This window comes from Mustela putorius, unplaced genomic scaffold, assembly GCF_011764305.1.
Source record: "Mustela putorius furo isolate JIRA1106 unplaced genomic scaffold, ASM1176430v1.1 tig00003834_pilon_pilon_pilon, whole genome shotgun sequence".
Taxonomy (NCBI): Eukaryota; Metazoa; Chordata; class Mammalia; order Carnivora; family Mustelidae; genus Mustela; species Mustela putorius.
The window spans coordinates 9,064,868-9,089,955 of NW_025421987.1; the positions used below are offsets into that span (position 1 = coordinate 9,064,868).

The following is a 25,088-nucleotide window of genomic DNA, read 5'->3' on the forward strand; positions in this document are numbered from 1 at the left end:
CTCTAGTGGTCAAGTGTGGTATTTCACTTATAGACTATGATCCAATTTTTGAAAACTTCCTTTCATTATTTTTTTAAAAACTTTATCTGATATGTATAATTTATTTATTAAATATATCAAAGAACAGGTCTTGCAACTAAAATTGAGCTCCTTAAAACTTATGAATCTCTTCAATTATTAAACCCAATTTTAGAAAGAAAAAATAGACAAAATTACTTTATTATGCATTTGTTCTCCAGTAACCTACAAATATAACACATAGTTCCAAATGAAAGGATTCTGATTGACTGACAAGATAGTAAAATGGGCCTGGATTTTTTTTCCCATTTGTAAGATGTGTTTAAAGTAATTAAAAAGTATGAATGTAAAGTTGCGTGATAGATATATTTGCAGTGCTTCTCTATGTATTTGAAACACTTCAGAATGATAAAAATTTCATAGAGAGGTGCCATAATCACTAGATAGTTAAGATTTAAGCATTAGAATTTAAATGGCACTTGAAATGAGTACAGAGTTGTAATTATAACTAGAGTTTGTTTACATTCGCTTATCCAGTTGGAAAGTATTTAAGCAAATCCAAGAATGTGCCATACCCTAGACAATATGGAGGAAGTGAAACCAGATGAACGAGAGGCCAGTGAGCGGATCACTAAGCAATGAGACAGGACTGGTAGAATTATCTAAAAGGACTATAGGAGAACAACAAGGATGGAGTGGCCACTGTCCCTGAGTACCAGGAAGGACAGTGGAGCACAAAAGAGTGGGTGAATTGATCAAGAGATTGGGCATAGTGCACAGATGTTACTGAGCAGAGAGAGCTTCAGGGTGTGGCTGTGAGCAACCAGGGAGAATGGAGCTCCCAGTATGGAGGCCTGATCTGACTTATCTGGTCAGAGCTGAATGGAACTCATGCCTTCATAACTTCCCTAATGCATAGATTTCAGGGCATGCTAAATTATCAAATGGGAGAAGATGAGGTTGTTGACCCCTAGGTGATATACACACAGGAATAGGAACAATCTTACAAAATTACAGATTCATTCTCACAATGTTAGGTAGTCAAGAATTACCTGGTAAAATGACATTTTTGTGTTTAAGTTTGATTTCAGAAGCAAATTTAACAGATGACCCAGAGCTAGGCAACCGTAAGTAAAGAAATGGTGCCATCAGGAGATGTACAAATACTTATTTAGATAATATCCTTAATTGGTTTAATTAAGAATGCTATATTGTAGCACATTCTATAGGTAATTTTCAAGCTGGGATATTACAAACTCTCAGATTTTCATGATGAGACTGTATATGTATATATATTACCCTTATACCAACTATACATATATATGTTATATAGTGTGTATATATATATATGTACACATAATATATATTATATATTTCAAGTATATATAATGTGTGTGTATATATACATTTATATGTATATAATAATTACAGGTATGAAAAATAGACATAATGACTTGCATCAGATAAAGTTTTATCACCCATGTCCATAAACACATTCTCTGTGCTGGACACCACCTGTGCTTACCCTCACTTTCACTACCCAAAGGTCTTCAGCTGCCCGGGACTATCATATCAACCCTTCCTTGGAAATGCTCTCATGCTCTTGACTTTTCTCATCTGCTTTCCTGAGTTGAGACTTAATTGTCTCTTACAGATGTTATTTCAAGTCCCTGATATCAAGTATATGATGAGATCAAGTGTGTGATCTGAGGAGCTACTCCATGCTAATAGAATAACACATTTGCATTTTAACCTCTGCCTTCTCCCCAAATTAGCTGAAAGGGCTAGGTTTTTTTTTATCCCCCCTGAAGAAAATGTGCCATTTGATTAAGAAAATTCATGTCAAATAATTTTGGCATTACTTAATCACCTCGAGTACCTATCTTTGGAGTCTACTTGTGTGTAGAGCTGAACGTGGACCTGATAAACGTTTATAATACTGATAATAATTTTTCAAAAATAATTCTTTAGTTTGTTTTTATAGATGAAATTCCTGAAGATGGTTAAAAAGCCCATTGCTTCATTTTCTCTCTCTCTTTCAATCATGCGTGCATACACACACACACACACACACGCACACATTTTCATGCTTTGAGAGACTTGTATTAGACAAAGGATGTTGTGAGTAGACTTGGAAATCACTTGGCATTTTTGGGATTTGCCAAACAGCTTGAGATATTTTAAAATATTTTTGTTCAATCAAATCCCAAACATGTTTTTCCAAGTGCTTTTTTTTAGGTCAATTTTTATAACCATGTGTAATTTCAAGGAAATTTAACCCATATGTTTGTTTCTGTTACCATATATTCAAATTGATTTATAGCACAGATGTAAGTTTTTCCTCTGACACCGGTATATGAAGAAGGGGAGGGAGACTTGCAATTTGCTGCACAGGAAAGTCCACGCTGAGACTTTAGATTAATGATTATAGACTATAACCCAGTTCTAACCCCAACACACTCTTCATGATAAAAGTCACAGGGGACTGTCGGTAAGTGTCAGCAAAGGATGAGATCCAGGTACTGCAGTATGGTGATGAATGTCGTCTTCAAGCATGGGCTCAAAGATGGAACTCTGATTGGTCATGGTACAGCACTATGGGATTGAAGCCCTTAAATGCTACTAAAGGTCTTCGCCAAGTGTAATGAAAAACTAGATCTATGGGCAGCGATATTTACTGGCAAATAGGACTGAGAACAGCCAACACATTCTATTATTTTTTGTGGCATAGAGCCTAGAAATGGGCTTGTGGATGGGAAAGTTGAAGCATACTCAAAATATCGCCATACTGTATAGGCATAGCGAAAAAAAAAAAAAGGAGCTTTTAAATGAGTATATGTATTAGCAGGAAAGGATTCTTAAAATTAAATAAAAAGAGAAAAATCTCTAATAAGACCCTTTGGTTGAACCAATATGTCACCTTAGAGGTAAGTGATACTTGCCATTACAAAGATGCTGCAGGTAAGAATGGATAATAGCAGGATATCAGGGTCACTGCCAAGTGCAAGGAAATTAAAGTGCAGTTACGATATGAGGGGGCAGACATAAGTAATTCTGAAAGCCAAAGCATTTGAGAAGTAAATAAAAAATGGTTCATAAGTGTTGCAAACCGTAGTCGGTAATCACGTGTTTCTTGATGTCTGAATCTATATAAATTCTGATAACATTCACAGGGAGATAAAATATGCTCTCTGATCCTACATCTTGGGCCTGTACACAGAGAAAATGAGCCTGTCTAGTGGAGGGAGGAATCCCAGTGATGGAAGAAGTCGAACAACTTGCCTCAACTCCGAGAGCCATGATGGCTCTTCTGCTTCAGGGTTTTGAGCAACATTACAGCATCTTTATGAAAGTTACCTTATAGAATGTTAGTTATACCAGAGCAGACCCAACCAGAAATTTGACAACCGCACCACACTTTGACTGGACTGACATTTCCTTAGCAGTAACAAGCTGACACTGTCTGCTACCACGGGGGCCCTTGGGCTTGATTTAAGAGCACCGATGTTGACTGCTTGTTATTTTCTATCTTAGAGCTGTCAAGAGGCAACTGATGTCTGCATAAAATTATTTGATAGCTCTACATCTTGGGCAAAATGTGAACCTATTGACGTCCATAAAATAGCCATCAAAGTCTTAGAATCAGGGGTGGTGATAATTGAGAATAAAAATGTGCCTGGCTTGTTGTTAGGTCATCCTTTGTTTTAAATTTGGTTCACGGAAATATGAATTGTAACCTTCTACTGAGCTGTTAGTGGTTGCACTCATTAAGCTACCTGCTCATGGAATTCTCACAACAATCTTACAACATAAATAGTATTATTTTGATCTTCATTTGACAGGACAGATTACACTCCTTGAAAAGCGGTAGAACCAGGATTCAAATGCAAACGATCTAGTTCCAGGGTCCATGCCCTCATCTTGAGTTATGAGGTTTCTCTCATGGAACAGAAGATTCTAGATTTGTGGAATTCTTTCCTTGAACCACAATTTATTTATTTTTACTTTTTCTTTTTCTTTCTCTCTCTCTCTTTTTTTTTTAGCTTTAATGCAAGAAAATAATTGTTCATTTCCTCAAAGGAAAATAACAATTAACAGACTGTATTGTCTGAGAAATACTCACTGGAAGAAAGTTAGGACTTTTACCATCGTCTTAGCTTTCCTGGAGCAAGCTGGTATCTGATGGGATGATTCTAATCCTAGGTAGAACTGGTCAGGGATCGGTTCTCTCATCACAGCACATGGATTAACACATTCTGTGAGAACACTAAAAATTGGTAGAGTAGTGAATAAATGTGTGAGGGTTTTTGTGGCTAATACAGAATCTCAGTAATGGGCAAAGTAAGCAAGAAATAATTCTCACCTATAAATTGTAGCACACTTTGCCATTCTGTTTTTCAGATTAGTTATTTTTGACCATAGTGATCATCGGCAAATGCAGCCCTTTTCTGAATAATATATTCGGCCATTTCTTAAAATCACCTCTAAACCCTGAAGCATTTCCATGTAGAATGTTTTTGCATATGCATGGATCTTTTGTGTTGTTTAAAAATACAACCTTTTTATATTTCCTGATTCAGGAGAACAATGGAAGGTGGCAATTTAATTTTGAGAATGCATTTGTGTGTATGGGTGTGTGAGTGTGTGTATTTCTTTCTTTTTTTTTTTTTCAACCAAATCACAGAGATCTAGCAGAATTCTGATTCTCTAATTCTAGCTCAGTATATAGCAATTGAAAGCATTTAGTTGTGATTAAAACAGATTGAAGGAGATAATCCCTCTGAGAAAGCAGATTCAAATAGCTTAGCAGTGCTTCTTCAGGGATAAGAACTAACACAACACAAGCTAATTCCTGCAAAGTCTCCCTGGTGATAGGAGAGGTAACCCTCATTTGCTGTTTTTCCTCCTTGTTGGGTTTTATTCGAATTCCTCCTCGGTGGAAATTCTGCTTTGAAGACTGGCTTACGCATTCTGTGTTCCAAGAACCAACCATCAGCCTTTTCCTTTAACTGATGTGGTGAAAGAACAGAGTGCAGACTGCTCCGAATTTACAATTTACAACTGAAAGATATTTAAATGTCCATGGGTAAGTCATAGACAACTTGGAACTTGGGATGTCATTTACCATAAAAACATTGTTCTGTAAGAATGGGTTTTCTATAAGAATTAGGTTTCCTGAACAGCCCTTCAAAGCCTATTTAACCTATAATGTAGCTGAATATAGTTATAACTAGTACTGTCAAAGCCTAACCTCTTTGTATAATAATTGTTCTATAAGAATACTTCTAGCCTGTGTGTGGATCCAGGATTGGAGGGGAAAATACCTTTTTTCCCTTGGGGATACCCTCAGTTGTCTTATTCAGTGTGTCGTTCCTAGGAGGCTGGTCTATACCTTCTGGGAGTAGTATGGTGGACCTTGGAGAAACACAGCGAACTAGGTTGAGGATAATTTAGATTGAGGTTTTCCTATTTCCTTATCCCTTCTCCATTGTTGCAACCTCATTCTGCAGATTGAGACCATGCTCTTGAGAACAGAAACCATGGGTGGGAGGAGAAGAAGAGGGAGGCCCATGGAGGGACCCTACTTGTCCAAGTCTGACAACGTGTTTCTGGATCTTTGCTATACAGGGGGCAATATTTCTGAAAGTCTGTTGAGTCGCTACCTTTATATGTTGAATCAAACAGTAAAAGATCGAAAGGGTTCCTGTTGTACCACCTCATTCTGCTTGTCCCTCTATCCTCTCTACATGCCCCCTTCTCCCCCCTCCCCTGCCCTCCCCTGCTGAAATTTCCACAAGCCTTTTCCTCTCTGGTACACCCATTACCTGTGATGATGAAACACACAGGAGGCCACTAGAAGGACTCAATGAATTGAGTAATTAACCACATGCTGCCCTTGAGTTTATGAATAAAGTTTAGGCCCCATTGTGAAGCAAATTAATATTTTAAAACATGGAACCAGTTTGCTCTGTCAGTTTTTTTAGGAGCTGGAACAATACACCATCTCATATCCTATAGGGTCATACTGCTAAGCCAGAATTTATTGACTGACAGCATCTAACCAAATCTAAAGTTTTAATCTAGCTTTTTAAAAATATGAATCACCTGCCAGCATTTCATCATTTTTCTATATACCCTTTGCTATGCTATTATGTGGCAATTGATCTGCTGTTTAATTTACAGTAATGATGATGGGCCAGCATTAATAATAATGGCATATGTTAAAAATGTAACAGCGCACTTCGATGCAATAAAAGAGATAGATATATAGTTTAAAACCTTTTAACACTGCGTTGCCCCTGCTAATGTTTCACAACACTTTGTACTCTGGGAAGGAAAAAAAAAAGTGGCATAAAAATAGCATGTAAAGTGTTATTCCCACATGCTGTTCTTGGTCTTTGGCATGCCTGTTTTCTCCACATTTTCCAAAAATGACAAGAATGCATCCCATCTGATACATCCTGTGAAAAATTTAAGAGCATATTTGAAAACACAAAATACTGTTTTCATAAACTGCTGAAATCTGTGATAGTTTGGCAGTAATCTCAGGAACAATGCTGGGACTCGGCTCTTTATTTTTTCCTTCCCTTGCATTCTTTTGTCAAAGCCACTGAACTTCTTTATGCTGTATTGCTTTCTGATGTGTTGATCCGAGTTTCCCTAAAACACACATGTTAGTGCCTAAACAGGGTTTGGCAGTTGGATTCTCCCCCATTAATTAATGATCTAATGTTGATATTGATGTAGTCTTTCTTTTAAGGATAAAAGTAAATAATCCAAAGCTAATTTGGCATGGAATAAATCAGCATCGAAGCTTTTAATAAGGAGAAAAAATGATGGAATGTGAAATGCCAGATGTAAGATTTGCTAGACAGATACATGTGGATAAAATTTGATTGAGGCAAGAGCAGGCGCATTTCTGGGAACTTCTGTTTCTATTTTTATTCTCCTTCAACTGTTTGAGAATTTAAGATTCAATTCTTGCCCACATGGCCAAATATAACAAATACTACTGATTGTTATGTTCAGACTAATGGAACAACACAAACTCTTGTTTATGTAGGGTCCCTTTACATTAAGAGTGATCCCATACCCTTTATGAAACCTGAACATCCTCCGGGCTGGTCTTTGCCCATAAGGAAATAGCAATTCCAAAAGAGAGAGTTCAGTCTGGTGAAACTGGGTTCTTTGGCCCTGTCTCCAGAATATTTTGTCATAGTTCCAATTCTCCACTGCCCTGTGCCTTTCACTGGATCTACGCTTTCCACAAAGCTTAAAAGATGGGCATTCACCCAATTTGTCCAGCCAATATAAGTTTTGTAGACCCCATAATTCCATTGATATACACCGACTGTGTTGAGATTATAACGTGCATCTACTTTTAGTATCATGTGAGGGAAGAAGCCCAATGACATAATCAACAGGAGCTCATGGTGATGTGCACTGTGCTTGGCAAATATTATCGTACTTAATTCTCATAACTGTGAAGCTTGGGGTGTGAAGGAAGGATTCATAGAAATAATGGAAGTTCAGTTAGGCTAAAGTGCATGAACTGTGGCATTAGACAAATTCAAATTGAATTCCTCCTCTACGACTTAGTAATTTTGTTACTTTCACACACACACAGGCTAACCTCTCTCAGTATGAATTAAACCATTGCCTGCCCGCCCCCCCCCCATTCACTTCAAAGTCTAAATGTAAGGCATGTCACAAAGTACCACTTATTTGGTGATTTGGTGTCCATGTTGTAACAGAGAATGACCTAGAACTGGACATGTTTTATGTCTAGTAATCACACAGCATGTTGTGAAGGGTCCTATGTAGATTTAAGTGGCAGTCAATTATGATTGAACCATTTATGTAGATAAATGAATAGAGATAGACATTCATGGAGTGTGTTGGGAGGTTATTAGAAGATCATTTGGAAGTACAGGGCTCAGGCACAAGAGTAAAGAATGAAAAGTTCGGTGGGTGGTCATAAAGTCCTTGAAAGGCAACCAAAGAAATTTCAATTTTGATCTGATGAAAACTGATGAAAATGTGTATTTACTGAGCATTGTCTTGTCCCCCTTTGTTAATATTCTTGATTTGATAAAGTAGTAGTGTTTTTTTTTCCAATGTTAGTGATTCCAAATTCCAACATGAAATAAGTTAGCCATGTGACATTGTTTCTCAATATTTGATTGACTTGTTTCATCCATTTTTAAAGAAAAGGTATATCCTGTCAAATATGCTATCTGATGTAGATTTTTGTCACTCAGAGTGAAAAAGTTAGATGTGTCTGCTGTCATCGGAGGGAGTGCTGTTGAATCTGACAAAAAGCAAAAAGAGGGGGAGGGGAGGAGCTGGGTGGCTCAGTTGGCTAAGCAACTGCCTTTGGCTCAGGTCATGATCTCAGAGTTCTGGGATGGAGTCCCACATCAGGCTCCCTGCTCAGCAGGGGGTCTGCTTCTCCCTCTGACCCTCCCCTCTTATGCTCCCTCTCGCACTCTCAAATAAATAAATAAAATCTTAAAAAAAAAAAAAAGCGATGTTTAAAAAAAAAAAAACAACCCACAGGGCATCAGAAATACACATTCTCCAATATAGATTTCGAAATGTGCACTAGATGTTTCAGAGATGACAGAAATATATTAACCCCATTAATATGGTAATTATCTAGAGTGTTTTTTTGCTTCTATGTACTCTGCACTGATTGCTACATAACTAAGATTCAAAATATAAACTTTTGTGTTTAGTGAAAGTGCCAATGTCTGTGTCTGAATTCATAAGCCCCATCGAAGGAACCAGGCAATTTCTGTTTACAGCCTAGTGCCTTAGGGAGACTATTTAATGAGGAGATGTGAAGCCTTTTGCAGTTTATTGTTGATGACATTTTGAGGACACTTGCAGTTGCAGTTGGGTAGTCTGAAAAACAATAAAGCGGGGTATTTTCTTAGATGTGGTTTATATGCCCTGGAGCGTTGTATCAAATTTTATCAGTAATCAAATTTCTACTTGATAGCAATAAAAAAAAAATCCCTTTTAGCAGCTAAATTCAAATATTTAAGGCAATGAAAAAGAAAAAACACCTACAAATCTGATATCTAGATTTTCTAAGATTCCAAGAATCCCAATTTTACTAGCTCTTCAGTTTAACTAAAAATTAACTGCCACTATTTTTACAAGCTTGAAATGGCTACCTTTCTGGTTAGATGTAGTATTGTTATAATTGTCCATATTCTTTGTTCTCTGTACTTAAAACCTCTGAAATTGCTTGAGGTATTCCTACGATAGAAATTAAATTAACCTTGTTATCTAGATAACAACTTTGGTGGTGGCTAAAACTCTTTATTTAATATTCACAGGCATAATGTATATTCACATCTATTGCCAGATACTTTTAAAATGAAAAAAGAAGCCAGGTGTTGTGTTTGCTTTTGCCTTTGTTTCCATCTGAAATTTTTGTGACTCCCTGTCCTTGTTCAAATGATAAGGACAATGACACAAAGATACAGTGGAAAACGAGTGAGTAAGTCAGGGCAGTTAGCACAATGGTGTTGTGATTTCATCATCTCCTCTGGTCCTCGACTTTGTGGGTGGCTTTTTCAGAGGCGCTGTTAATGTGGTGTGTGGTTTAAAGCTCTGGATTAGAACTCTATAGCCTTGAATCCTGACCTCATCAATTTCATATTATGTATCCTTGACCTACTTAATGTGGCCTCACTAGACCTTTACTATAAAATGAGCAGTTCTTGTTCATATCTTCCTACATTATCGTAATGATGAAAAGAAGTAATGCATGATTAAATCAACAAATCTAAAAGTATTTACATTATAAATACCTTACCTTTCATGTGTGACCCCAAATTAATAATCGGTATTAAAGGCTATTATTAATATTAGTGTTGGTACAGTTTCATTATCAGAAAGATGCTTGTTGAATACTAGATTAAAACAGAGGGAGACGGAGAGTTTTAATGCAAATTTCACCCAGACCATGGACAAGTTTCTTGCTTTAATCAGGAAATGTGTCTGATGATTTGCTTCTCCCCATTTCTAGTTGGCGTTGAATTAAATCTAAATTCGTGCTCCTAGGCTCCTCTTTTCCATACTCTGTGCAGACTCCTTTCTTTCCCGAAAAAGAATTATTTGACAGGATACAATGCACATGATTACAGTTCTGCTAGTTTAAGCCAGTTTATTATAATGGATTCAGTGGAGGCTTGGTTATATGCCAGTATTAGCTATTTTATTAACTGTGAAGAGGTTACAGCTTTAGATTTGTTGATTCAATCATGGCTTCTAAAGATGGTATCTGAAACACCTTAATTAAACCTAGCTGTTCCTAAATTTCCTTGGCCACTTCTTCTACTCTATTTCTAATTTTACTCTTAGAAGGGAAGCTGTCTGCTTCTAAACAATTGAAAACATAAAGAATCCTAAGTTTTACTGTGATTAGATTGATTATAACCAACAGAATGCAAGTATCAAAGCTTTCAAATGAAGAAATCTACATGAACACAAATCTCTTCCTATATTTTTGTCATGAACTGGTGATTTGAATTTAGCACATTTGTTTGTGAGGAGATGTAGATCTGTTATTGTAATAAATAATGACAAATCAGTGCCCACATGACTCTTGAAAACAAACCTGGCAATGAGTTTTACCTCATGCGTTCAAAACTCACCATCACATATGCCTCAATTTTTACAAATGTTAGTAGAGGAGGTTGTTATAGCCATCTGCAGTCAAATGTGGTATGCAAAACAAAGACCGATTTGTGCAACTATTTCCTTGCTTCAATAATGAAAGTCATCACGTTATTTTCTTCACGTAATTACACATAGTTTGGTCTGAGGTGCACACTTTTCAGAAATGAATACTTTGGCGCCACTTTCTTCTAAAATGTGTTTGAAAAAAGCATTAATCCAGCAGAGGCAAGAAGAACCAGCAAGTCTCTGATTTTTTTTTCCTTTTTTTTTCATTGTCCCTTTTTTATTTTTTTTTTAGAGATTTTATTTATTTTATTTTATTTTATTTAAGAAAGAGTCAGAGTGAGCACGAGTCAGAGGAGGGGGAGATGGAGAGGGACAAGCAGGCTCCTTGCTGGGCAGGGAGCCAGATGCTGCCTGGATTGCCTGGATCTGAGGACCCTGAGATCCTGACCTGAGCCAGAATCAGATGCTGAACCCAACCAACTGAGCGACTTAGGTGTCCTCTGTCCCCCGCCTTTTTTTAAGGCAGAATCTAAGATTCATTCTTCTGTCCACACCTGTACCTTAAAGTGAATTACCCTGATAAAAATTACAGGTGCTTTTGTCCAAATGCCTAGCCGAAGTCAGCTACCTGAAAAGCATGAACATTATAATTGGTGGATAGGAAGGGATAATTTCAGAACTTTCAATTGTACTTAGATTGGGCGGGCAGCCGAAGAGAAAAGTAAGAGTGTTGGGATCAAGGGTTGAAAGAAGTATGACTGAAGATCTTGGGAGGATAGACGCAGAAAAGAAAAGTGAGAGGAGACCAAAGAACCACTTGAGCTGTGGAATGCCTTGGGCACCGTTGAGTTGACCGGTATGAAGCTGAACATTATCTCTGGTGACATCTTCGGTGGACCTGTCCCAGATTGCCTGTGCTTAGCTTCAGGCACTAATTTTCTTTCCTCGTACAATCCAATCTATTAAATGTCTGCTATAGTTTTTCAGGCTTGAAGAGGGATTTCTTTTCTTTTTTGGGGTGGGGGGAGGGAGGACCAGCCCTGAAATAAGAGGAAGCGTTAACTGTTTTATTCATTCATATGTCACAAATAAGCTCCCCCACCTCTCCTTCCTCATTCCCTAACCCATACAGGCACTTGGGAAGGTCTTTGATATTCTTTACAATATAACAGGCTTTCTGGCATAAGAAGAGGCAATAGCTCTTTGGCTGTGCTCTGAGGAGTGACAGATACTTTTAAGCCTGGCGGGAAAAAAATTGACACAAGCTATTTTTTAGGAATTGTTTTTTGATGGTTTATGCCCTAGTGAGACACAAACCTGAAGAAAGGTGGCAATTATTAAGCCCTATAACTCAAGTTTACTTGAGGTCCTGAAAACTCTACACAGCCCATAAGAGAATTCCCCATAGGATAGTATGAGCAAGACACGTATCTGTTTTGTAAGGTTATCTCTTTCATTATATTTGACATTTTCAAGTCTGTGGCAAGAGGCAAGAAAGATGGAACTTCACAAAGACACAGATCACACAAACAGAAAGGAGTTAAAACTTGAAGAGACAAATAGTCTTCTCCCCAAAGGTTGTTTAAGTAGACATATGACTAATATGAATTTCCTTATGTGTTTGAATGTAGCAGATAGTTGAGTGTACTTTACACCTGGAAAAATCATAAAGATAGAGACCAAAAAAGTCTGTTCTTTCATTTCTATCTCTTTCTTTCTTCCTCTCTCTTTTTAAAAATATTGTATTTATTTATATACAGAGCACAGCCAGGGGACACGGCGGGCAGAGGGAGTGAGAGAAGCAGGGTCCCCACTGAGCATGGAGCCCAATGTGGAGCTTGATCCCAGGACCCTGGGATCATGACCTGAGCTGAAAGAAGATGCTTAACTGATAGCCGCCCCCATCTCTGTATCTTTCATCTCTATGTCTATGTTCTTTAACTCAACTACAAAATGAACACAATGGTATTTAGTTTTACATTGGAATATAATGATTTTCTACCCTTATTCATTCATCTAGATTAGCTTCTTTACTACATACCCAAGCCCACTCGTAACTCACCTGCCACCTAGTTGGGCCTACTCATGAGCATAGTGGTCCTAATTACTGAGGGATCATTGGCTATAAAGTTTACTAAATGCTAGGTCATTCTCTGACTTAGAGTAGACATCAAGAGGAAAGAAGAAACCTGCAAAGCACAGTCACTCATTGAATGACAGCTGAGCTAATGTGCATGCTAGATAAGGCAGCTTGGGCTTTAAAGTGCTGACACTTTAAAAAAATTGCTGGGGGTGGGGGTGCACCTGGTGGCTCAGTGGGTTAAGCCTCTGCCTTCAGCTCAGGTCGTGGTCTCAGGGTCCTGGGATCGAGCCCCACATCAGGCTCTCTGCTCATCAGGGAGCCTGCTTCCCCCTCTCCCTCTGCCTGCCTCTCTGCCTCCTTGTGATCTCTCTTTCTGTCAAATAAATAATCTTTAAAAAACATTGCTGGCACTCTAATAGGGGAGAGATGAGTAAAAATAGTGCCATATTGTAAGTACTAACTAATATTCACTTACCGAACACTCATGATTTGATGGAAAAACAACTCATAAACTAAACATATGGAAATTGTGGTCCTTGTGCTATATGCAAGGCACGGTGGAGTCACAACAGAGAGGCCCTGTTACTAGCCTATTAAGGGTGGGGTAGATTATAAAGCATAGGGGTCCAGTGACTGTTTTATAAAGGCAAGAATGGCCTGAGACTAATGGCATTTGAGATGGGTTAATGAATGAGCAGGAATATGCCTGGTGCAAAAAAAGAGGTTTAGACAGAGGGGTCCTACTTGCACAAATGTGGTTTTTTTTTGAAGGGTCCCATTGGTAGGTGACAGAGAGACACTGTGTCAGGGGCACAGTGGGCAGGGCGTAGCGTTATGGGAGGTGACTAAATAGTCTGAAGGCAGAGGGCAAAGGACCTCTTTGGTTAAGCGAAAAAGCCATGGTTTTTGTCCTGTGAGCAACAGAAGGTCACAAGGGACCTGTGTGTCAGCTTTTCTTCTTGATAATTTCCCCATCTCTGCCTTTTCCTTCCAATCTTCCTTGTTTCCTTTTCTCCTTCTTCCTTCCTTCTTTTTCTTTCCCCTCATCTTTTTTTTTTTTTTCTTTCTTTTGGTTGTTGTTGTTGTTTTTGGTTTTTAGTTCAAGGATAATATCTCTAGTAGCGGTGTGGTGGATAGACTAGCATTGGGGTTGGTGGGGGAGTGTTGGTGTGTGAAACAGAAGAGTTAGCAGTAGTCCAGCAGGCAACTAATGAGAGCCTTCTACAGAAAGTAGCCGATGGAAGGACTGGGACATTTCCCCCACCACCTTGGAGAGCAAAGGCAGGGAAAGGTCTCACCTTGCTTCCCTAAGCTGGGTCTCTACTGCCCCTACCTGGCGCAGTACAGGCAGTCTGTGAAGATTTACTGCTGGAGAACAGTCATGGGGAATAAAAGCATGCTTTCTGTTTTGTGAAACTGAATCAATTGGTGAAGCCTTTTACCAAGGTCAAAAATAAAGGATGTGGAAAATATTTGTGAGGGAAAAGGGAGAGATGGGTTCCACATTTGTTTTGCTAAGTTTAGCCTGTCTCCAGGAAAAGGTGATGGCTTTGTCCAACAAATGGTTGGAAATACAAGTTCTTAAAAAAGGGAAGGAGGAGAGATGGTCCCCAAGAGACAAAGTTTCAATATATGTTTGCGTAGTACAATTTGAAGTGCTGGTTTTACCTTCAGAAGTAATTATTCACTTTCAGAGGGAACATCACCGATTTCTAGCTATTGAAATGTCAGCTACTATATCTAAAGAGACGTTGCCACAGAGGTGAATTTGGAGCCTTAAAATGTCTCTCTTTTTCCTTTCAAACATGAACAGTTTGCCTTTTCCATTTATACAGCAGGCCCAATTATTAGGAGATACATTACTTTCTTCCTTGGAAGGAAAACTTTACTCTGAGAAATATGACATCTCTTTCCCAAGATTAGCCCACAAAATGTTAGGCTAAGAGTGAGGCAGCCAATTCTCTTCATGCTTATGACCAAAAAGGAAATTAGGTTTTTTTTTTTTTTTTTTTTTTTTTAAATAAAGGTTACTCATTTCAAAAGTTTGGTGAGTTTGAACCGCAACATTCCCTTTTTATGTTGAAATAAACTACATTACCTCAGCTTAAGTTGAGTTCATAGTACTTTTCAAAAGTACTTCAAAAAAATACTATAATATGGGCTGCCTGGCTGGCTCAGTTGGAAGAACATGCAATTCTTGATCTTGGGTTAACGTGTTCAAGCCCCACATTGGACATAGAGATTACATAAAAAACAAAAAAAAAAAAAACAAAAAAAAAAACAAATATTTTTAGAGTATCTCTGAGAATAAATATTTTAAAAAGATACTGTAACACATAACATAAAATATAGAACTGTTGAGTGTTATACACATGTAATATTGTTTATCAGCTATACACCAATAAAACGATAATATAAAAACAAAATACCTTATATCTATTGATTATGTTTCTTGAATTGTAAATTAATTTTATTTTAACCTAATGATTAACTTGCAGATTGAATATCCTGTCCAAATAAGCTATTACTTTAGGTCCACGTAAAACATTAAGTAAGACCATTACAAAGTAGATTGATTCTGAATCACATAAGCATTTGCTGATCTTGATGCTAACTAAATTCATTTCTTCTAGGAATATGTTGCACAAGTTAGGGGGAGAAAAAAGTCTCTGTATTACTTTCTAGTATGAAATGGTAGAGCCTTTTAAATGTATGCATAAGAAGTATCAGGTGTTTATCCTAAATAATTTTATTAGTTAAGTTTCTGTTTCCTTTCTAGAAAATCCTCAAACTCACCTCCACAAACCAATATAAGCAAATTAATTTACTAAATAATAAATCTGTAAGTATGGGTTGAAGTTTAATCCCTGTGTCCTTGGAACATTCCACTGAACTTTCAAATTTCTAACAAACAACTATAATCCGTAATAATAGGCAAAGAAAATGTGGTTATCTCCAATTCTAAAGCTAAGGTTTAGAAAACAGACATCAGAGAAGAGGGACCACAGACCTAGTTTTAATGTGTGTAACCAACCTAGAGCCTGTATTTTATCTTGATCAGGGGAGAAGTCTGAAAAGAAAAATCTTTGGAGGAAAATGTTTAACTTCAGAGTTTCCACACTGGGTTTCTTCTCGTTCTTGTTGTTTGGGATATTTTTGTGGAAATGGACTTTGTTTTTTAGATACCATCTACTCCTCCCTTATTTTGGTAAGCCCCCCACATCTGGTTGTTCTGGAATTGTTCATGAAATCTCAGACAGGATCATCATGACCTCACCAGAGTGGCTGAAAAAGGAGCAGAGGAACATCAAGAAGACTCAGCTCATATTTTGCAGATAAATAACTCTAAAGAGAAAACGCAGAAAGCAAACACATGAACATAGTTGATACAAAACAATGAGGCAATGTTGTGGTGATTATTTTTGAAGAATTTATTAATCTTTGCAAAATGAAAAGGGGAAAAAACAGACGATGATCTTTAAGGAACCATCATAGAATACAATCATCAAATGAAAACCTTGGTTTAAACATGTTTCAAATCCTAAGTATCTGAAAATACAAGTATTCGGCATTTTAAACTTATCCTAATGTATTTGGTCATAGTTCAAGAAAATTCCCAGGATTAGGTACTTGATATTAGCAAACCAATATCGTGTTTTTCCTGAACTGTTGCATTTCTATTGAGTAAGTTGTTTAAATGACTTAAGGATTCCATATTTTAAGTGAGACTGGGATAATAAATCTAGTATATTTAAGTAATTGATTTGTTTTGGAATGGACTATCTAGTAATAGAAACAGCTCTTCGGCGAGTCCTCAGTACCATTTCAAAATGCTTATTTAATTTTTCATTTTGCAGGAGTATCTTGATAAAAGAATACCAGGTTACTTAATCATTTATAATACATTTAATCATTGATTGGTTACCTAATCATTTATAAATTATTTACTTTTTCCTGTGGGGAAAGGTGGGGACACAGAGACAATTTTTCTTATCTTCATTGCTTTACACAAATGATAATCACACCAAAAACTTCATACATTATGAAAGTCATACTTTTAAAAAATGGGTGTGGTTAAAGTTAGGGGTATCCAGGACTAGGTTATAGTTTGAGTGTACCTACAATTAACCTAGTAAATGCTGACCATGACTAACTGAGCAAAAAGAATTTGAGCAGGAGTCCATTCACCAGATAATTTGGTTACACGGATAATTTCAACCACAAAGAAACATTCAGATAATGAAAGAGTGTGATGAGATTGAAAGTTCCAAATAGGTTTCACTGTATTTCTCACTTGGAAATCTCAACTTTCTCAGAAATATAACTTTGTAAATGTTGATGTTCTGCATAGGAAATATTAGTGAAACCTATATCGGTAGATAACATCAGAGCCTAAAAATGCAAGAAATGATCTTGGTCAGTAGAGCATTGAAGCTGTCCATTGAAATGGAAGAAGAGCTGCTTCTCAGTTTTCCTGTATGTTTGGGTCATCTTTTAAAATCTATGTCATTTTTAGGTCTGCAGGAGGAAAGCATTATTATGGCCTTTATATAGAACGAAAAGATATGGGGAATGATGACCTACTCATGAAATGCTTGCTTTAGGCATCATAATATATATTAAAGAAAGAGTTCAACATGCACACATTTTATAGGTTTATTTTTTTCTTTCCCCTCCAATGCATTTATTCAAAAAACTGCTTATTTGCCTGAATTTGCCCTGTTGGCAAAATTTTTATACCAGACAGCTACTTTTTATTGTTGCTGCACATCATGAATAACAGCTTTATTTGATAGCAAATGAGATGCCCCAAGTTGCAAGCTTTCCATAAACATATCTGAATTGTTCAATTTCCTTCTCATTGTATAAATTCTACCTTGGCCCTTTGCCTGCTGATATTCAGATAAAGATTTCATTCAAGTCATTTTCAAAACCATGCTATGGTGCTTGCTCTCATAAGTGGTAAAATTGTTCAATTCATATTAGCTATACAAGTACTCTACAGGTTTTTATCAGATATTTCTAAAATCATTTCTTTGTAATCAGTGATAATGAGAACAATAAAAGAATACCTCCAGTTAGTTTTCCAAATGGTGGTGGTTTATTGGCAGTAGAATTAGTAATGGGACTGTGTAGAAGTCATTTTCTGAAGAAAATATCTTAATGAATTATTGTTTCCTTTTCTTTCATGTCTTGCTAATGCGGATTTGGAAACCGTGATTGCTGATTGATTCCAAATGACTTGGCTCTTTGTTTCCCAATTAGGTAAGTGATGTTCATTCTTAATACTTGTAGGAGTCTATGGTTGTAGTTTTAAATCATTGTTTGTTGCCAGTTTGTCCTGTTGAGTTCTCTGGAAAAATGAGGTAAAAATGAGACATAAAAAGACAAATCACCATTTTCAGAAATGCGTGTAAGGTCTATTTCATTAGCTGGCATAGGTTACAAACGAACAAGAAGACCCTGTCTGATTGTTCCTGTTCATAGGAACATAGGAACCATATGTTCAAATTCATTTAAGTCCTTTCTGTGGGATGGCTTTGTTTTTAAAGGAGCTGTCAGATCATCCTGCCTGGGAAGTTTCAAGTTATACCACACTGGTTACCCATTATAATACTAGTTATCCAACTATAAGAATGCATGCCAGATGGTAGATAATGACAGTTTGACATATAATCAGTAGCTAATAATTTGATGATCCCAAAGATATCTAGGCTAAAAAGTTTGGTTTCAACGTCTGTGGTATTGTCATATTCTGTTCTAGAACTGGAATCGCAAAACTGTAGTCTATGGGCCAGATCTGGCAACTGCAAGTTAAGAATGTTCTTTACGATTTGAATGATTGACCAAAAAACAAATAACAACAACAACAACAAAAAACAAACAGCCAAGAAAAAAAGAAAGAAAGAAAGAAAGAAAGAAAGAAAGAAAGAAAAAAGAAAACTAGTATTTTGTGTTATAAAAATTACTTGAAATTTAAATCTGGGTGCTAAAAAATGAAGTTTTGTTGGAATGCAGCCATATTCCTTACTTTACATTCTGTTTATGGCTGTTTGCACCCTGCAATGTTATGGCCCCGCAAATCCTAAAATATTTTTTTTCTGATCCTGAACAGAAAAGGCTTGCTGGCTTCCTTGCTTGAGCACCAGCACACAAGAGGTTAATTCTCAAAGCCTCCCACTGTGGGGCTATGGATACAAACAGTAACCTTTACACATTAGGCAACTGGCCTCTTCTTCTAGGGGTGTGGGGGCAACTGCCATACCAAAAATGACCGCATCAGACCAGATGGAAGAGCAAATCTTGATTGTACATTTAAACTTCCCTGTCGTAGCCTTTTCCATGGTTCTATTCCTTGTACCTTTGAGCCCTGAAACATTCAACACATCAAGTCTAATTTATTTTCACTACGGGTGGATCTCTGAGCTTGCATACAAATATTCAAAGCCTGCTGGCCAATGGGAACTGAGGAAGTGTGGTTTTGTGGGGCTGGTGAAGCAGCAGCACATACTATAATGAAAAAGAATTTCCTCAAACTTTTAAATGCTTCTCAAGGATCTGTTTTCCCTAAGAGAATCCTGACATTCTATAGATATTAGCTCTTCCGAAGTATATATTATGATGTTGGAGACATGTAGTGTTTGTCATTGCAATCTAGCTAAGCCTCTGGTCAGCATGGTTGTGCTTCGTGAAATAGATTTAGCAGAATTTTCCAGAGGCAATGTGGAATAGGAGTGATTATACAGTCATTCTGAAGAAGACAGTCTTAGTTATAAATATATTTCTAGTTCTTTTCCTCTTTGCATTTATAGTTTGCATTTATAGTTTGAGAGAGAAAAAATAGAAGAGAACAAAGAATATTCTGGGAATATTGCAAGAAAGAGCCACGTAGAAATCGCTGGATATTAAGAATATGCATTATCTCGTAGGTTTAGGCCACTGGGAAATAAAGCTTCTGTGTGTGTATTTGATATATAAAGGCAGGCACGAAGAAAAAGGCAAACGTACTATGGGTATTCTGGTATGGTGCGATTATATAGTATGTGTTCCAACCTTTTCATGAAAATTTGACATTACTGTACTTCAGCTAGAAGCAGCCGGAATCACCAGGGAAAGAACAGCTGGATACTTTATTAGGTTTTATGTTGTACATAAGGAGACCATGTTTTCCATTGTCAGTGTGTAAAAGAAAATGAAAGCTCTGGGCATCATTAAAGTCTCAAAAGCGTAGGATATGTCAGCTCGGTGTTCTCGGCACCTGGATTGAAAACACAGTGTGAGGTCACTGTAAAACAAAAACAGACCGTCTGCTTTAGTGGGAATTTCAAGAGTCGACTTAAAAAATAAATAAAATAGCCCATAATTGTTGTAGGGAGAATTATGCTTTTGGAACTGCACAGTTATATGTATGCATATCTGCGTATGTGGCTGCTTGAACATGTCTTCCACATTATGGCACCGGAGAAGTTCTTTGCTGTACCCTGAGGGGCACTAGGAAAACCCTTGGAGCCAGAGAAGCTGAAGACTCCCCATTTGCTGGTACAAAGAGTGCAGAACTCTTGATGATTGATTGTCCCCAACTCTTCAGTGGGGCCCCTTCCCGTAAGTCGTTTTTTGTTTGAACCTGCCCTCTTCCCCCACACAGATTGTTTTGATTGGTGTGGTCATTGCATCCCTCGTTGTAAGTGGCTGTATGCTGGGGACCACTTATCATATATCTTTAAAATTTCATGAAACCCATCACTGTGTTCCTCATACAGTGGTTGCTTTTAAAGAACAGTTGACCCTTCAAGAGTGTGAGCATTAGGGCCACTGACTCTTTTTGCAAAATTGGAAATCCAGGTATAACTTCTGATGCCCCCAAAATTTCATTGCTAATAGCCTGTTGTTGACTGGGAGCTTTATGACATAAATAGCCAAGTAAAACATATTGCGTATGCAACGTGTATTATATATTATAATCTCACAAAAAGTAAGCTAGAGAAAAGGAAATACGATTAAGAATACCTTAAGGGAGAGGCACCTGGGTGGCTCAGTTGGTTAAGCGTCTGCCTTTGGCCCGGGTCATGATCTCGGTGTCCTGGGATCCAGCCCCCTGTTGGGCTCTCTGCTCAGCAGGGAGTCTGCTTCTCCCGCTCACTCTCCCTCTGTTCTCTCTCTCTTTCTCTCAAATAAATGAATTCTTAAAAAAAATAAAGAAAGAAAGAATACCTTAAGGAAGTGAAAGTACATTTACAGTATTTTAATGCTGTGTTCATAAAAAAAAAATCTGTATGTATGTGGATCCATGGTTTAGACCTCTATGCTACAGGGACAACTATACTGTATTAGTCTGCTCAGTCTGCCATATCAAAATATTAAAGACCGGTGGCTTCAACAACAGAAATTTATTTTCCCACAATTCCGGATGATGTAAGTCTGAGATCAGGATGCCAGTATGGTTGGCTTCTGGTGAAAGCTCGCCTCCAAGCTTGCAGCCTGCCAACTTCTCATTATGTCCTCACATGGTCCTGTTGGATGAAGAGTCCACCCTTATGGCCTTATTTAGCCTTAATTAATTCTTAAGGATCTTATCTCCTGATATGGCCCTACTGGGGGTTAGGGCTTCAACAGATATATTTAAGGGGATGTAATTCAGTCTGTAATAAGTACCTGTGACACAAATTGACTTACACAAGACAGCTGATTAAATTTTTTCACTTATCCTATGGAGCTATAAGAGGTGTTCGTCTGTAGACTAGGTTATCAGTAATTTATCCATGAGTTGGAGTATTTTTCTTTAATTCTTCATTATACACTGGTATTAAATCTACTAAAATTACAAAATGCATTTAAAATATTAAGAAGGTTCTATATCACCTTAAAGGAAACACAACGGATTGAACACAAGTCTACTTATCATTCATGAATCCACTTATTTGTATATCTACCATGGATAAAATGCCCAGCTATATATACAGGAGAGGGATGGACCCAGGGGCATGGCATCTAAAGAACAGCATTCTGCCCTTTAGGAACTCATAGTTAGCAAAAATAAACAAACAAATAAATAAATCAATAGTAAGACAGTTTCAGAACAACATGTTATGTGCCTAAAATAATTTGCTGTTGAAATAAAAATAAAGCAGTGCCCATAATTCTTCATAAATGAATGGCTTTTCACTAGTGCTAACACCTAATTGTAGGAGTTTTCAGTTGGAAAGAGAAAGGCAGCAAACACCAGGCATATCTTTCCTTAAAGATACAGCAAAGATATGGGTGAATGAATGTAGACTTAGACCCCGCCAACCAACGTGCTGAACAAGATGGAGACAATGAGATGTTCCAAAGTTATTGTTGTTTTATTGAGCTTGTATCATCTGCCAGGTTCAAGGTTATATTTGATGTCAGGTGGGAAATCAGAACTGACATCCCTGTTCTCAAGCTGATTTTCTAGGGAAAAGAGACAATTAATAAACAAGTAAGTAAGTGATCAAGAGTTATAAGTGCAGAGGACAGGAAAAATGTCCTTGATATAGAGATACAGTAATCCTCCTAGGTGGTCAGAGATGTCCTCCCGAGAGCATACTGAAAAGGTGATGTTTGACTTAAAATTGGAATGACAGGAGTCACCCATGTAAAGATCCAGGCAAATTAAATAGTTTCCTTAATACATCAAAAATATTATTTCTTAAAAAAAAAATGACTTGTAAGTCTTGCTTTGAAATACATAAGAAAAAAACTGGGAAGGTAAATAAAATAAGTGATATGGAGAGTACTAGCTGAGTAAGAACTCAGGTGGGTGATGGATGGTAGGTCCTTGGAAGTCTGTTATAGGATTCATTTTAATTTTAGGTACATTTGAGAATATCCAGAATAAAAGCTATTTATTTTTAAAGTGCTTTATCTTCTAACAATCTGGGGGTTTGGGGCATCAAACTATCATGATGAACATTCTGATCATCTATTTTTGAGTTAGAGTGCATTTGTTAACTATGGCAAAATGAAAAGTTACCCCAAAGAGTAGAGGCTTCAAACAGTAATAGGCATCCATTATTCTTTATAGTTTATATGACTCAAGAATATGGAGTTCTGGCTTGTGAGATACCTACCAAGACATTTAAAAAAAAAAATCAGTTAAGAGGTTTTAGTGAAGATGTCTGGGCAGATTTTGGGTAAACTGGCTTGATTGGGTAGAGGATGTTTGTGCAAGGTGATTTATTGACGTGGCTGGTAAGTTGATGCTGGTCGTTGACAGGAGGACTGTTTTCCCTGGCGGGCCTTTCTGTAGGGCTGCTGGTATGCCCTCACAGTATGGTGTTTGTCGTTTCCTGAGCAGTCCACGATCAGGTAGAACAACAGTGTGACTTTTGTCTTACTCTTGGAAGTCCCATGTCCTCATGTCTACATTATTGTATTGTTCACATACATTAGACCTCCTCAGTGTGGGAGGTACTCACACTGCTGTATGATGTGAGTAACAGGAGATGAAGACAACTAGTGAACATCTTAGAGGCTGCAATCCTCAGGGAGAAACAGTATTTTTAGCATTTAAATAGTATTTGCAGTATTTTGTATTTGGCATTATGGAATTGATGCCAATCAATCAATCAATCAATCCCTAGTTAATTTGTGGTTTTCAACTAATAACTGACATAATTATCTTTGAACTTCAGTATCCATATTTGGTCTCTAGAGTACACATTTCTATAATAATACCTTTTTTCTGGTCAGGTACTTAAATTAGCTTTATTTAATGGAATAATGATATTAAATACCTTTGCAAATCAGAAAGTGAAAATATATGCTCGGAATAAATTATCAAGACTTTGTCCAGCGTAATTGATGGTGATTATTTTCCAGTATACTCTTCAATTCATTGCTGTACTAATCTTTTCAACCAATTAACAGCCAATTTGGTCTATTATGTTAAAATGTGAGCCACATTATTTGCCTGTTAATGTAGGTTAAATGTTAATTATGCTGTTCTATGGTGACTAACATGGTACATTTGGAAATTGCACGTATTACTGGTTGATTCTTTGGCTCTGGTCTATTAATGCACCTCATTATCATTGTGCTAATTTTGGTATGAAGCACATCATATCCTATGGCATTTAAGACAAAACCACCAGTCTTCTATTGCTTTCCACCAAACATTAGATAGTTTCGCGTTTCGGAGCATTTCCTGTGATTAAACAGGTAATGACCTTTCAGTCTTAGCATGCATTTGATACATTTAGGTGGCCTTGCTCAATATATTTTAAACATCTGTAGGTCACAGTGTAATCTTCTTTGCAACAAATCCAAGTATCAATTTTAAGTTAAATGTACATTTTAAGCTTCACGAGTGCTGTGATTATAAATACAATTATGTTTATTCCTTCAGATGTACTGCTAATAGAATGGAGTATCAACTTACTTCCTGAGTCTAGTTTTATTAGTCTTCTTTCCACTCTTAGAACATCGGGTTTTGTTTTGTTTTGTTTTGGTTTTGTTTTGTTTTTAGTGCCAGGGAGCAGCCTTTGGCAAATAGGGCGTGTATTAATTTTCTATTGCTGCATAATAAAGTGCCATAAATGTAATGTCTTAAAACAACATCTGTTTATTATCTTGCAGTTTAGTAGGTCAGAAGTCTAGGCTCAGCATGTTGTCTCCTCTGGGTTTTACACCAAAATGAAGGCATTGGCCAAGGCCTCATTTCCTTCTGGAGGCCCTAGGGATGAATCTACTCTTTAGCTTATTCAAGTTCATGACAGAATCTGGTTCCTTGCAATTGTCTGACTGAACTTCTCTTTTCCTTGGTGGCCGTGGACCATGGGATGAGGAGAGGGTCTTCTGGAGGAGTGGGTATCACCCGGAGGCTGTCAACATTCCTTGTCTTGTGACCCATTTTCCTCCATTTCTAATGCCAGCAACGGAGGGTTGAGTCCTTCTCAAAGTTAGAATTCCTCTGAATCCCCCTCTGCCTTGCCTTTGTTGACTTCAAGCAGAGAAGATTTCCTCCCTTCCAAAGCCATGTGATTGGATTGAGTTCACCTACAATCTGGAGTCATTTCCCTATTTCACAACTGATCGTCTGAATTCCACCTGTAGAACCCTCCACAGCAGAACCTGATAGATTAACCAGTAGAGGGGATCTGTGAGGGATATCTTTCTAATCCTGCCTCTGCCTACTACAGGATTGTTGTTTGGTTAGAGGCTTGGAGTGATATTGCTTGTCATATTGAGTAAGGTCTCTCAGAAGAAGTTATGATTACATTGAGTCCTCAGCAACAGAGTCTTAAGAAGATACAAAGAGAAAACT

At 37.4% G+C, this 25,088-nt stretch overlaps 1 protein-coding gene across 22 annotated transcripts in view; it reads left to right on the top strand.

The window, feature by feature from the left end:
* ROBO2 (roundabout guidance receptor 2) overlaps nucleotides 1-25,088 on the top strand; it is a 1,685,112-nt gene that overhangs the window by 1,365,078 nt on the left and 294,946 nt on the right. The window lies entirely within an intron of this gene.